Below are 16297 nucleotides of genomic sequence, written 5' to 3' on the forward strand. Positions count from 1 at the left end.
TTAGAAAACAAAAGAAAAATATAGAATCCAGCACCAGCATTATGCAAATAATTTTATGCTAGAATAATCTTTCAAATAGTTTATACAATCCGAATAATACAATATTAATTTGATTGTTCATTAAAAGGGGAAATATTATCTTGGGGTGAGGTCAATTCTATGCAAAGAAACACTTCCTCGCACAGATAAAAACTCCACAACTAGCGAAAGAAAATAAAATCAAACTGGAAGAATTTGAATACAAGTCTGAGCATTTAAGTGATTTACCCCTTATGATCTGCTGCAAAAATCGTAGGCCTCCCAATAATCGGTGCATCCTACTAGAGTGAATTAAGTCAGAGAACCTGTTGCCTTTGAAAATAAAGCACTATGGTAGTTGATCATCATTTAACAAAAGCATGTGTTTTCGAATGAAAATCTCATATCTAAAAGGATATTGTTTCGAATGAAAATTTTTAATGAGGAAAGACTATATATTTTCGAATGAGAAATTTCAAATCATAAACATATTTTTTGAATGAGAAATCTCAGATCTGAAACATATGTTTTTGAATAAGAAATTTCAAATCTCAAACATATTTTTGAATGAGAAATCTTAGATCTCAAACATATATTTTTGAATGAGAAAACTCAGATCTGAAATCTTAAACATTTGTAAACCCTAGGAGAAGAATCGACGGAACGAAGAGCTTGAGAGAGAGAGAGAGAATACGAAACTGAGATTGTAGACGGTGTCCTCACCTTAGTCAACGATGCAGATGGTGGTGGCGGTGGAGCTTCGAAATCGAGAGAGAGAGAGAGAACTTCGAAGTCGAAATCACTGTGAGATTGGATCTGAGATGAAACCGAGCTGAAGAAGGTTGAATCGTAATCTCTGAGACTGAAGGGTTTAGAGAGAGAGCGAGCGATCGAGTGAGTGAGTGAGTGAGAGATTTGAGGGATTGGCTTCTCTAAGACTCTGAATGTTTCCCAGATTCAAAATGAGGGCGCAGAGAGAGAGAGAAGGGTTCTGATTCTCACAGAGCTAAACAGAGGGGGAGGAATATTATTGTAACACGTGAAGGCGTTTAAAAAACGACTTCTATTCCTTAAACGGTACCGTTTTAATCAAAATAAAATGTGACGTTTATAAAACGTCGTTAAGGGTTAAAAACAGTGGTGTTTAAAAAAACGTCGCTAAATAAACGCCGCTAAATTCTATATTTCCTGTAGTGTTTGAATCTTTTTGTGACTGTTTCATTTGATATTTCTTGTTTTAGGGCACTAAAACCATAGATTTTAGGGTATAGCTCCCCAAAACCCTCCCCTGTCCTTTGTTCTCCTTGCTGTTCTTCAGCTTCACTGATGAACACCTGAAGATCTGGGGCGGACCGGGCACCAAGTCTTCTTTTGATCCCAAAAAACATTAAGACCGAGCAAATTACAAGTTTGCCAAAACCTTAGTAGAAACCGAGGTAGGCAGAGGACTTGGCCGCTCTACCGGGCTGACATCTGGTCTGCTTGAGCGACCGAGCTTCTTGGTTTGCCTTCGTGACCGAGGTGGTCTGGCACTCTTCCTGACCGAGCTAAAGTTAAGCTCATTTTGCGCGACCGCGCTTCCACTTACAATTACCATCCTTTTTTTCCTGCAGAGTCCAAGGGGACCACTGACCAATACAGAGGCTCTCAAAGACCGAGCAGCCATCAAACACCAGTCTGTGCGAAACCACCTCAGCCGAGCTAAACCAGTCGGCTACATATGGGGCGCTACCGCTTCCTTGTCGACACCCCGGTCGCTCTAGCCGCGTTCCGGGAAGAATACGGTATCCCGGACGACGTTCATTTAAAGCTCGGCGTTGAGGACACAACCCCATGGGGCAGATTAGACCAGTGTCCCTTCACCGTGCTGTCCATTATAGAAGGGGGCCTTCGCATCCCGATTAACCCGCTAATCTACGAATTCTTGCGGCGCACCGGACTAGCTCTAACCCAGGTCTCAACCAACACTTATAGAATAATCAACGGGATCCACGAACTGAACAACCGGCTAGGAACCAACCTAGGACTAGCCGAGATACTGCACTAGTATACCCTCAGGCATACAGGCGATGGCCTTGCCTACTATTTGAAAATCAGACCGGGCAAGGAGAAGATAGTGACCGGCACCCCAGACAAGGACTTATACGACAATGACTTTTTCTGGGTGTCTGGTAACTATGAAACAGCCGACGTACCGGGCTGGTTTATCAGCAAGAATTTCGACGAGATATGTAAGCCGTGCTAACTGCTTAGTCAATTTGCAATATTTCACTATTCTGTACTTAACATTTTTTCTTCTTTCCTTTGCAGCAATCGAAGCCTTGCAAGCCCACTATCATTATCCCAATGAAGTAGCCATCAGAACCATTCTCCGCTACCGCAACCGGGATTGCCACGAGCTCCTTGGTTACAAACCGACATACAGATATTCAGCTCCACGCCGGAGTAAAGTCACAGACTTTCTTCGCGCTCCATCTCCACCTCCCGATCCCATATTACCGGATGTGCCATTCATCCGGTTGACCGAGGCAGAAGAGATGGCCAAAAGAAACCACATTAAGAACCTCATCACTGCCACCTCCATCGAGATACCGAGCATCCCAACCCACTCTCCTACTGTCAGGCAATCCAGCGGGACTGTGGTTGCACTAGCGTCTCCCGCCGCCGGGCAAGCCAGCAAAGACAACCGCCAGGCTGGCAAATGGCCACGTGCAGACCCTTCCGCCGAGCTAGTTGCGGAGCTCAACACCGAGCAACCGGCCGTGATAGCTGACCCAACTCCGCCATGGAGGCCCCAACTCAAGCACCGGGGTAAAGAGATCCCAGCGACAGCTTCTGTCAAAGGTGACAAGGAGCATCTGCTCGCCTTTGACCTCACCAACGACTTGCTGCTACCAAACGACGTGGTCGGCAGCGACCATGTGCCGGACACCCGGCTAGTGAAAACCTCGGTCAAGTCTATAACCAAGGTAAGAACTTTGCACATTTTGCCAAAAAAATTTCCAAGTGTTTGCTCGGTTTTTTTTCTAATCGAACCTTCTTCTTGCAGGCTATCCAGAAACAACACTTGGTCATGGAGCGCATTCACCGACTCCGGCAGAAGGCCACCAACTCTGCCAACCAGGTGGAACACCTTCAAGCCGAGCTCGGCCGGTCCAAAGCATCACTGCAGATGGCGAATTCTGAAAATTCAAAGTTGCTTGGCTAGCTTGGTGTTGCCGAGCAAGAGAGGGATGCGCTCAAGACCGAGCTGGAGGGGTTGAAGCAATCGAGAAAGGAGGAGCTAGGGGATGCAAACAATGTCGGCTTCAAGGAGGCCGAGGAGAACTACACTAAGCAGGTCCATGCCACCCAAGACATCTTCTTCAAGGCGGGCTGGAAGATTGCCTTCCTACCGATACCGACGTGTTTGCCTCTCCTCCAGCTGTCTTCCTACCGACCTATCTCGTGCGCTATGCCAACGACGTCTTCAGCGCCTTGCTAGCTGAAGCCGAGGAAGAAGAAGCTGAAGACGCTGAGGAGAATGCGGAGGGTGACAACCGCCTAAATCAGGCCGGCCAGGAAAAGACCGGCGCCCAGGAGACCACAACCACGATTGACCTGGAGGTCACGACCGGGGATGAATTCACAGACCTGTCCCCCCTAGCTTAGTTTTCTTTGTCTTCTTTCTTTTTGTTTGAACATGTAACCGGGTTATTTGTCCCTCCTCTTGTAATTATTTTGCACATCAATGAAAAAGTTCAATTTTCATCAAGTGTTTGCACGGTCTTCAAGCTAAATAACTTCAGGCGGACAAAATACTTCAGCAAAACAAACCATCTTGTTTAACTTATTTAACCGGAAAAGACATCTTGGTTTGAATTATAAAGTTAAGAACATCATCAACTCAATCAACCGGAGTAAAGCATCTCGGTTGAAGTTTCACAAAAGTTGAATAAATCATCAACTTAGTCAACCGAAGTAAAACATCTCGGTTGAAGTTCAAAGAAGTTGAGTAAATCATCAACTTAGTCAACCGGAATAAAACATCTCGGTTGAAAACCTCAAAGTTGAGCAAATCATCAACTTAGTCAACCGGAATAAAACATCTCGATTGACATTCACAAGTTTGAGTAAATTATCAACTCAGTCAACCGGAATAAAACATCTCGGTTGACATTCACAAGTTTGAGTAAATATCAACTCAGTCAACTGGAATAAAACATCTCGGTTGAAATCTCAAAGTTGAGTAAATCATCAACTCAATTAACCGGAGTAAAACATCTCGGTTGGAATCTCAAAGTTGAGTAAATCCTCAACTCAATTAACCGACGTAAAACATCTCGGTTGGAATCTCAAAGTTGAGTAAATCCTCAACTCAATTAACCGGAGTAAAACATCTCGGCTAAAATCTCAAAATTGAGTAAATCATCAACTCAATTAACCGGAGTAAAACATCTCAGTTGGAATCTCAAAGTAAAAAACAACAATCTGAATGTTAAAGCAAAGATGAGACACTTCTATTATATTGACAAAAAGAATATTACATTCTGAAGTGTGAGGCAAAAAATTCCTTTGCACAAAAAGAACACAAAAGCTAAAAATAATACAGTTTGAGGTTGGCCGCATTCCATGGCCAGGGTATTCCTCTTCCTTCCAAGTGGTATGCCCCCTTGCCTGCCAGACTGGTTATCTTGTAGAGTCCTTCCCAGTTTGCCCCTAGTTTGCCTTCACCTAGCACCAGGGTGTTGCCCATGACCTTCCTCAAAACCCAATCACCGACTTTGAACGGTCTGGGGTGCACCGTTTTGTTGTATTTTCTTGAAAGCTCTTGTTGGTAGGTGGCCACATGGATGAGAGCCTTTTCTCGACGTTCTTCCACTAGGTCCAATTCCAGGGCAATGGCTTCGGCATTCAGCTCGGGCTCAAAACTTTCACTGCGGGGGGTGGGTATACCGACTTCCAAAGGGATGACCGCCTCCATGCCATATGCCAAGGCAAAAAGAGTTTCCCGGTTGATCGCCGCGGGGTCGTTCAGTATGCCCAAAGAACGCTTGGGAGTTCCTCGGCCCATTTTCCCTTGGTTTTCTTAAGCTTTTTCTTCAACCCATCAAGAATGGTCTTGTTTGATGCTTTGGCTTGACCATTAGACTGCGGGTAAGCCGGGGTAGAGTTGTAGAATTCAATCTTCAAGTCTTCACAAAATCCTCTGAATAGGCGGCCGTCGAATTGGGTGCCGTTATCAGAGATCAGAATTTTAGGGACGCCAAACCGCGTTACCACATTCTGCCAAACAAACCGTTTGACGTCTTTCTCCTTGATTGTTTCCAAAGGCTCAGCTTCAACCCATTTGGTAAAGTAGTCTGTAACCGCGATGAAGAACTTCTGGTTGCCTGGTGCCGTTGGGAGTGGCCCCACTATATCTAGCCCCCACATCACAAAGGGCTAAGAGCTGGTGAGGGGAAGAAGTTCCCTGGCTGGCTGGTGGATTTAGTGGACAAACTTCTGGCACTTCTCACATTTGCGAACATACTTCTGCGCGTCTGCTTGCATGCACGGCTACTAATATCCTTGCAAGATAGCCCGGTAGGCTAGAGATCTGCCCCCTATGTGACTGCCGCATATGCCTTCGTGAGTTTCGTACAAGAAAGCTTCCACGCTGCTTGGTTGTACACACTTGAGATAGAGACCGGTGAAAGACTTCTTGTATAAAGCGCTAGATGGAGAGAGCCAAAATCGCTCTGACTTCACCCGGACTTTATGTGCTTCCTTTTTGTCGGAGGAAATGGTCCGATCTTTGAGGAAGAGGATAATTAAGTCCATCCAAGAAGGACCTAGCACGGTGCAGAGTACTTCTGTCTGCTCAGCTTCCTCAATGCTAGGCCTTGGAAGGAATTTAATCAGGAGAGGGCTGGGAGATGTGCTATCGACCATGGAAGCGAGGCCGGCTAATTTATCTGCTCGGTCGTTTTCTTCACGGCCAATTTGTTGGACCCGTATTACCTGGAATCGCTTGATGTGGTCTCTTACCAGAGTTTGGTACTTCGTCATTCTATCGTCTTTAGCTTCGTAAACCCCAGAAACTTGATTAACCATAAGTTGGGAATCACTATAAACCATTAGCTCGGATGCGTGCATCTGAAGCGTGCTCTTGAGCCCCGCCAAAAGCGCCTCGTACTCAGCCTCATTGTTTGATGCAGGGAATCCAAGGGTGATAGAGTGTTCGATGGTCAGTCCGTCTAGCGAAATCAGAACTATGCCCAGCCTGGCACCGTGGCGGTTAGAAGAGTTTAGTCGTATGTGCAATTGTGAAGTCGCAAAAGAGGCTTGAGATATCTTACAAATTATTCATAAGGGCACTCATTCGGTTAAACGCTCAAAACTTCAAAGGCTCGCGTCTAGTTTCGAAAACCTTTCAATGAAAGATAGTGAGACCTTTGATGAATTTTATGCGAAGTTGAGTGACATTGTAAATTTCAGCTTCAATTTAGGTGAAAAAATACCAGAATGCAAGATTGTAGGAAAAATTTTGAGGTCCTTAGCCGATCGGTTCCAACCAAAAGTTACGGCTATTGAGGAGACTCAAGATGTTGACAACCTTAAGCTAGATCATTTGGTTGGAAATCTCTAAACTTATGAGGCACATAGGAATTTCAAAAAGAAACCAAAAAAAAATGATATTGCCTTTAGTAGTGCTCATAAAGTTGGAAATGATTCTGATGAGGATTGTGAGATAGATTCCAAGATTACGGATGCTTTTGTTAAACAATTTAAAAAATCTTTTCTGAAAAAGAATCCTAATCTTTTGGAATCAACTCATAAACCCAAAGGCAAAGATAAATTCAAAATTAATTCTATAACCAAGAAAGAAAAAGGAAAGATACAAGGGAACTCTGAAAGAGTCCAATGCTATGAATGCCAAGGATTTGGCCACTTTGCTCAAGAATGCCCTACTCATTTGAGGAAAAAGAAAGTCTTCGCTATCACATGGGATGATGAATCAGAGTCTGATAAAGATGAAAATGACAACGAGGCACAAGGTAAAGAGGGGTATGAATAATTATTTGCTTTCATAGGGGCTTCTGAAACTGAAGGACAAATAGAGTATCCGAAGAGGCTGGTTGAGAATGCCACTGATGATGAATCCTCGAGGAATGAAGATGAAAAGCTTCAGAAAGCTTATGAAAAGTTGTATAAGGAATCTCTTAACTTATCTAAATTGAATGACAAACTCACTATCAAACTCAAAGCCTATGAAAGTGAGAATGTCAAATTAAATAAGGAGATTTTCGAGGCTAGGAATGATGCCATTAAGATTTCTAGTGATCGAGAAGCTCTTTGTGTAAAACTCTTGTCTTGTGAGACAAAGAAGAATGAGCTACAACAAATCTATGCAGCGTATAAAGAAAAGATTGAAACTCTCGAGATGTCTCAAGTTGCCTTGGAAGAACTAATGATCAAGAAAGAGAAAGAGCTCAAGTGTGCTATGGCTACAATTGGTCTTTGGAACAAAGGATCAAAGACTTTGGATAATATCATTGGGTCTCAACAAATGGGTTATGACAAGAGTGGCATTGGCTTTAGTGATAACAAAAAGCAAAAACCGAGTGCATCCACATCTCATGATACAAGAACTCAAATGCAGGGGGAGCACAACATTCAACGAAAAGAAAGACTTCTCAATCTTTCTAGAGTTGGTAAGGTCACAGAAAAGAAGGTGCACCCTGTTTTTTGTGTGTCATCATTGTGATATGTATGGTCATATTCGTCCTTATTGTTATGAGTTGCATGAGAGAGTGTCTCATAGAGATGGAAGAAATTCCAACATCTCGTGGGGTAAGAGACACTTCATTGGTCGTAATAAGGTTAAGGGTCATGATAGACCTTACTATTTTGATTTGCTTAATACCAAACATGAAGCAAGTTGGCATTTGTCTAAACCTTGGAGTAAGAGGTTGGAAACCAAGTCGAAACGGGTTCCCATTGAAAGGAAAGGGAACCATAACGTCAAGACATCACCCAAGAAATGCAACTCTGACAACTTTATTCATACTAAAGCGGTTTGGGTGAGAAAACTTGACTTGTGTTAAGTTGTTTATTCGTTTTTTTTGTTTTTAGTTTCTGTGTGTTTTCTCTTTTTGGGTCATTTAACGTGTGGTATCATTTAGTGTGTGTTTGTTTATTTTATGTCTTGCTTTATTTTAGAAAGAAAAAAAAAATTCAAAAAGATTTTCTTAGTATGGTTTTGCAAGCTTGCAATTTTTGAGAAGTTCTTGGTGCATATTGGAATTGATGAGAATATCCATTACATGTTTATAAGTGTGTGTTTTCTCTGGTCATTACTCATTTCGGAGTGTGTGTTCTTTGATTAGTATGTTTTATTCTGTACACACTCTTGGATTAGCAAATATCAGAGGCTTCTACCTTAGTAATCATTTTTCTCTATGGACTTCTAGCATTGAATCTTTTGCTTTTCTAGAGGAATTAACCTATACTAGCATATCATGGGTGATGTTGAGTCTCTTAACCATCTTCCATCTTTTTGCATCTCCACGGCTTTCCCCTCGGTTCTTTGCAATTAAGGCATGAGGAAAAAGCTACCTCAGAGTCACCAACCAGGCTATCCTTATTGTATTCATGCTTCTCTGGTTCGATTTCCATACTCTTGAGCGTGTCAACCGCCAATGAGTGTGCAAAAGAAAGGAAAAAAAAAAAAGATTCATTGATTGAAGAGGATCCTCCGCTTTTACTCACCAAATACCCCTTGATTCCTAGTGGTTTGACTTTTCTTAGTTGTGCTTAGATTCTCTTGCCGGAGATCCAGCTATCAAATCATTACTAGGATTTGAATCTTGTGTTTGTCGAACTCCAAGAGTCACACACACACTTTTATCATGAGATCTATGCTTTTCACATAATGCATCACTTTCTTTTATGAGGAATCTTTTAGAGGCTATGCACATTGTGTTTGCAAGTAATTGTGTTTTTTGGATAATCTTGTGTGTTTCAAGGTACAAATCTGAAATTCCTTGCTTGCTACACCATATTATTTTTGTCGTTTTCTTCTTATTCATTGTTTTCCATGCTTGTGGTTTTTTTTAGTAAGAGGGAGTTCAAGTTATCCTTATATTGATTGGTTTGGTAAGGAAGATTGGCATTAGTTGGTTTGTATGTTTCTATCCACTGCTTGTTTATTTCTTACTTCTCGCAGGTTATTAATTTTTCCATCATCTTGTCCCTGCATGTGTGGTTTATGCTCTTGCTTTCGTTGATTGAGCTTCCTTTGACAATTCATGACAAAAAAGGGAAGAAGTTTGAGTCAAAATCAAAATGGTTTTTGAGCGTGTTTGCATGTTTCTTAGGATTGTCATCTATTCATGCTACATGTTTTTAAAATCTTCAATTTACATCTATTCATATTTCCATCTCATGCTTCAAGATAATCCCATCCCATGCTTCAAGATAATCTTGTCATATATCTGTTGCTTTTTCATATACTCTTGTGGCACTAATAGTTGTTTTGAAAATTATGGCACTAATAACTATTTTACAGATCATTACCTTGAGAAAAAAGTTTGCGTTTGTTAGCTTTAATGGGTTGGGGTGATTAGAATTTTATTTGTTAAGTGTGTTTTATCATGCCATTGCCAAAGGGGGAGATTGTTAGGTTTTTATTCTTGGCAATCTCGTTTAACAAAACTCCTTTCAGTTGAATTTTGTTCAACTTTTATTTCAATGAGACTATGAGTTTTTAGATGCGAATCCAACCCGAATTTTACCTTGCAGAGATGTTTCAAAAGTTAATTCTTTCATGTTTGCCACTTCGCTGGTTATGTCAGAGATCGCGACTTTTCAGAAGTTTCACTCGCTTGCAAAAGTACTGGGAGTTGTTTTTTTCCGCTCGAGCGGCCATTCTTGCACTCGAGCAGAGATCGTAGATCTGTTTTCTATAAATATGTGTTTTAGTCCGATGTTAGGGTATTACTTCCAGATCTTCTTATTGGGTATTAGGGTTTTCATCTAGGGCTTCTTTACTTGTTTCCTTTAATATCTGTGAGAGTTTAATCATGAATTGAGTGGATTGTATCAAAGGGTTTGTTTGTTTTATTTATTCAATACAAAAGAGAGAGTTGTTCTTTAGTGGATTCCGTGAAATTTGGGCCTGAAACTTTGGTGGATTTTGGAATGGCTCATCGTCGTGGATTCGACATCGACGTTGTGAATTCAACGTTGGACAAGACAATTCCGAGATGAAGACCATGGTGGAAGAGGCATATAGGGGTCAGTTCAATTCGGGCGTGGATTCAATAGGTAATTGAGAGTACACTTGTGTAATTCCTTTTGTCTTCTTAGTGGATTGTTTTGCGGCTTTGGCCCGTGATTTTTTTATCACAATTGGAGTCGCTCCAGTTGTGATTTTTTCACGTAAAATCAATGTGTCGATTTGTCTTTGATTGGGATTGTTATTTACTGGTTAAAATTGATACATAATCACAAATCAATATCTAGGAAATTTCTAGATTTTTCATATATGTATGAACATAATATACACTGAGAATTATCTGTGACAAGAAAAGAAAATACAAAAAATTATTTTTCAAGTAAATTATATCTGTTGTTTTCAAACTATAACATGTGTCATTTTAATTTTTATAATTTTAATTAACTCAATTTTGATTATGAATTTTTTACTTTATGTTAATTGAGTCTAATCAATAACATCTATCAAAAACCCAACAGAGCTGATTGAACCAAATTGATACAAATGAATTAAGGTCAACGTCGAGCTAATTAAAACTATGGAGACCAAAGTAACAAAACAAAATATAAGTACTTTTAATATAATTTACTCTTATTTTTCCTTTGTTCTTCTGGTCATAATTTTTTTTTTTTTTTTTCCTAGAATGCATGCCATGATATTTCCAGACCATCATCTGCACTTTCTCAACAATTTTGTTGGAGTTTCTAATTTATTAAAATGGTTAAATTACCTATATTTAAGCGAATTTTCTAAAATCATCATCTCTAACCTTGGGGGTGGGGGGGGGGGGGGTTATATACTTTTAGATGAAATCTGTTGCATTATTTTTATCTCAACTATTTATGACGCATACTCACTTAAAATAAAATATAATCCAAAACTCTACTTACTCAGGACCTATTTTGTCAAAAAACAATAAAAATTTGTAAATATGAAATCATAATAGCCAGCCATAAACAATTGGGAAAAAAAAATGAAGTAGTTGTCAAGATCATGGAATAATGGCTCGAAACCCTTTGAATAATTCCTCTTCATGGGATGATCACTTGAATTTGGACATCACTGAAAAGCTTGCTTTATTATTATTATAATAATAATAATTTGAATTACAAGATACTGTTTCAGTGAAATATACACACGTGCGGGCATCGGTAATTCAAAAAATTTGCATCATGATGTCCACTAGAATTTTTTTTTTCTTTTGGACTTCTCATTGTGTTCACATTGCAAGAAAATATGAGCGTGAAGCCCTGTCGCTTTTCAATGTGACATGCATAGAACTCAACCATTATCCAAACTATGAAAGGGAAGCTATCTTGCCAATCAAGAAAAGAAAAGGCTAGCTAGCTTTGTTGGAAAAACGAGATCAGATCAAACAACAATGCAATGCCATAGGTCCTTGTTTACACCCAAAAAAAAAAAAAAAAAAAAACACACAACTTATTTTATTGAGGAATGATGAGAGCTCAATAGAAAAGATAACCAAAGTTTAGTTGTCATGACTTTAGTGATTTAACAAAAGAAAACATTGTTAGTGTCCTCATCGGTGTTTGGCTGCGCACTCTGACACTTAAGTCAATTCATTATCATCGAGAGAATATCAATAGATGCATAAAGAATAGAAAAATGTTTGGGGGCCCTAATTCTGTGGCTCAAATGTGGCTCAAATGGCCAAAACGACGTCGTTTTGGCCATTTTGATGTTGTTTTGTACTCAAAACGACGTCGTTTTGACCATTTGAGCCACATTTGAGCCACAGAATTTGGGCCCTCTACCATTGCTCTAAAGAATATAAGCATCTCTTAGGCTTTATTTGAAAACAGACTTTTTAGTAATTTTTTGATTTTTTAATTAAAATATAATATTAAAAAAAATTAATATGTTTAGAATAATTTTTTAATTTTTTACCAAAATATGTGTAAAAAATAGAGAGAAAATAAAATTTTTGACTTTTTAATATGAGTTATTGGTTTTTTAATTTTTTTAATAATTTTTTGACTTTAAACTAAAAAGTAATATTACCAAACGAATCCTTAACCTATGAAGGTGTAGGTTTAGTAAAAATTTTCTTGAGAACTAATAAGATCTAGATGCTTCTTTAAATACCCTTTTTAGTGCTCATTTGGCTAAGATTTTGAGACTAAAAAAGCACAAAAATATAAAATAAGCTACATAAGTCAATAAAATAAAATATCACTTTTTACTAATAATTATTACACTTTTTCTCTCACAAAAGTCAAAAAAATCCCAAAAATAAAAACTAAACAAGACTAAAAAAATCTTAAATTAAAAAAATTAATTATATTAACCAATATCAAAGGTCTCCTAATCAATTATTCTCTTTTAGTCATATTGTATCATTTCTTTTCATGTCACGTGGTACAAAATAAATTTAATTAATAAAACAATACCATATAGGCTGAGCTAAGCCCCACCTTTACTTCAGCTAATTTATGAATAATAAAAATAAAATAAAATAAAAAGAAAACAACTTCTTGAGAAAAGGAATTGATATGACAATTAGTTTTCAAAAATTATTTTTAATTGTTAAATTATTTTAAAATTTTGTGTCACTTGAACCTAGACAATATCCAAAAATTCAATCATAGTGTTTGGCAAAATTGAAGAACTTTGATTATTCAAAACTCATATAAAAAGAAAACAAAAAATACATGTCTAAAAAGAATTTGATTTTGACCAACTCCTTTGCTACACTGGAAAGTGGACAAGTTAAGTGAAACTGAATAATCTAATAAAAACTACTTTTTGTGATGAAATAAAATTGTTCTTTTATCCAATATAAAGAAACTACTGTTCAGCAGTTTTTTAAAAAATTAATTACTATATGAAAAAGTTTATCACTTAACACTTTAATACTTATAAAGTTTATTATTAATTTGTAAATATATTTTTTTTTGAAATATACAATGATATGGAATTTTCCCTATTATAATTTGGAAGCTGATTCCCTATTTGATTTTGGTCTTCACCAGCCCTAGAAGAGAAAACAAAACCATAGGAGACAAGATGTACACTGGCTATATAGGACCCATATCACAAAATCTTATCTTTGACTCAATTTCTTACATCATGAATAACCCTTATCTCATGGGTATGTCATACATGACAAGTGCATCTACATTACACACAATCGTGTAACTTAATTTTTTTATTTTTTTTTTTTTATAATGCATATAATCTAGTTGAACTAATTAGTAAGTTGTTCAAATTTTACTTAAAAATTTACCAAATTTTAAAATGTGTTCAAATTGGACTTATTTTTATAACAATTTTTTAATAAATTATACACGAGTTAAGTTTGAATATCTTGGTTCGTTGTACAATCTTAAATAGAATAGAAAATCTTGAGCAGAAATATAAATGCAAGGTCCAATATTTTACATGACACAAATTTTAATTTATAGATCATGTGTGACATATGACATGAAATCATGGAGATATATATATATATATATATATAATATGTGTATTTCAAAATATGCTAATTTTATTCCCAATATTGATATCCCATTCTTAACATGTTTGTTAAAAGAGTCGTATTCTAACTTGATTAATCTTTGTGTGACATATGTTAGGTTAATCTATTTGACATAAAATGAGAAGTTTTAGATTGATCCAATTAAGCATATTTTATTATTATTTAATGTAACATTTTACATGGCATTATTAGATTATTTAATGAGTCTCATTTTATATATATTTATTGACACATTAAAAATTGTATTATGCGAGAATTTACTCCGACGTTAATTATAACTAAAAATATACAAAAAATTAAGGTAGTGTTTGGTTTAATTTTAAAATCATGATTTGATAATGGAATTGTATTTTGAATTTGTGAGTTGTTGAATCATGATTTGAAAAGAGAAAATTTGTTTGGTTATGAGTTTTGAAAAGAGTTTTGAATTGAATTTTAAATTTTTGAAATAAGAAAAGTTGTTTAGTTATGAGTTTTGAAAAGAATTTTCAAAACTTAATTAATTCAAAAACTTGTAACTCACAACCAAACACACAACTCAAAACTCTATTAAAAATTTTATTCAAAACTCATAATCAAACTCTTTTCAAAATTCAATTCAAAAAAATAATTATTGAAAAAAATAATTTTTTTATTTAAAAATTTCAAAAAATTCCGAAAATATTTTTTATTTAAAATATTAAAATATATATATTATTTTTTGTTAAAAAAATATTCAACTAGTGCTTTAAAATTACTTTTGATTATATATTTGATTGGAATTTTTTCTAATGATTTTGTTTACAAATGTTTTTTTATTTTTAAAAAATTACTGTGACAAATTAATTATTATTTAAAAATTTTATTTGTTAATTTTAAATGAAATGGCCAAATAATTTATCATTTTGATCTAAAAAAATAATTTTTATATTTAAAAAAATCAAAAATAAATATAAATTTTTTTTTTTCAAATAACAGGTGGCAATTGCCCAAAAAAAACTATTCCGAACAACCGGCCGAACGTCCGGATAGACCAAAAAATTCAAAAACTCTTTGATTACCAAAAATATTTTCAAATGTGATTTGGAATCATATTTTGAAAATTATAATCAAACAAAGAGTTGAAATATGAGGGTGGAATCATAATTCCAAAATGATGAAATCATGAGGGTGGAATCATATTTTATGGACTATTTATTAAAAAATTATTTTTAATACCATAAATTCGTAGTTAACAAAATCAGCTTAAGAGGAATGGATAAAAAAAACAACAGTGCTACAGACCACTAAATTCTTATCATTAACATCATCACTAATGATGTGGAAAGTAACAAAAATAAAACAAAACTAAGACACAAAATACATGTAGAGCAACCGCTAATTAATGGTCCGCATCATTTTTCTAAAAAAAATGAGAAATGTTAGGATCAGATGCATGCACTGACTTGAAGTGTCCAATCCTATCCACTAACAAATTCTATCTTTTCCTATTTTTAATAACAGCCGTGCTTCAGGGCCCGAAAACAGGGGGCTCGAATGCCCCGTATTTCCATTTAAGGTAAAAAAAAAAAAAAAAAAGGAAAAAGAAAGTAAAAAAAAAAAACAGTTTCTAAAAATGGAAATTAGGGGTATTAGGGGCAACTTTTTTAGGGCCACCAATCATTTTCCTTTTAATAATACAATAATAACCCCTTACCTGCCATAAGTTAAACGAGGACTTTTTAGCTAAAATAGTTATAAAAATATAAAATAAATTTTTTAATTTAATAAGATAAAATGTCACATTTAAATTATAATTATTTTATTTTTTCTTTTATAAAAGTCAAAAAAATCAAAAAAACCTATCACAAACAAAATTTTTTAACCCTAAGTTAAAATAACCAAAAAATCAACTCACATCCCAAAAAAAAAAAAGGTGACTCTAGATTTTGGTTAAAAACTTTGATGGTTTTAAATAATATTCTACCTTATTTATTTTTTTTAATATTTTTATATTTAATATAATTATAAATTATATATATATTTAATAAATAAAATCAATATAGAGAGGGGATGGTGAAAAAAAAAACAAGATAGAAAGATTGAAAAATTGCCATCCCTGGCCCACAATATTGAAATGAGATTTGGTTGTTTGTTTCATATTCCACAGCTTATCTTCTGGAAACTTAAAGACTATACAACCATGAAAGTGAAGGATACAAAAAGGTCATCTCTCCTATTTTACCACGTGGCATAAAATGGCTGGTCATAGCTTCTCAGGTCCCACCAACATATGTCCTCTATCAACTTTTTTGTTACCAGAGCATATACAATAGAAGGCCTCTATCAACTTGGGTTAAGCTTCTATTACTTGCTTAATTGCTAACTTATGTTTTTTTTTTTTTTTTTTTCTTTCTCTAAATAATTGTGTTATTTGTTTGTTAAAGTAGTTAGTCAACAAATCAATTTTTAACTGTGACGAGTGAATTAACCTGAAAGTAAGCATTAAAGAGAGAATCATAAAGATGAATATTTGAAGATGGTAGATCCAATATATTTTTTGTCTATATATATATATATAT

General features: G+C 36.0%; 1 long non-coding RNA gene across 1 annotated transcript in view; it reads left to right on the forward strand.

Annotated features, from left to right (window-relative positions):
- Positions 1–16297, forward strand: part of LOC145792781 (uncharacterized) — a 120292-nt gene that overhangs the window by 100231 nt on the left and 3764 nt on the right. The gene's annotated exons all lie outside the window — the stretch shown is intronic.

This window comes from Camellia sinensis, chromosome 1, assembly GCF_055761805.1.
Source record: "Camellia sinensis isolate YWXY chromosome 1, ASM5576180v1, whole genome shotgun sequence".
Taxonomy (NCBI): Eukaryota; Viridiplantae; Streptophyta; class Magnoliopsida; order Ericales; family Theaceae; genus Camellia; species Camellia sinensis.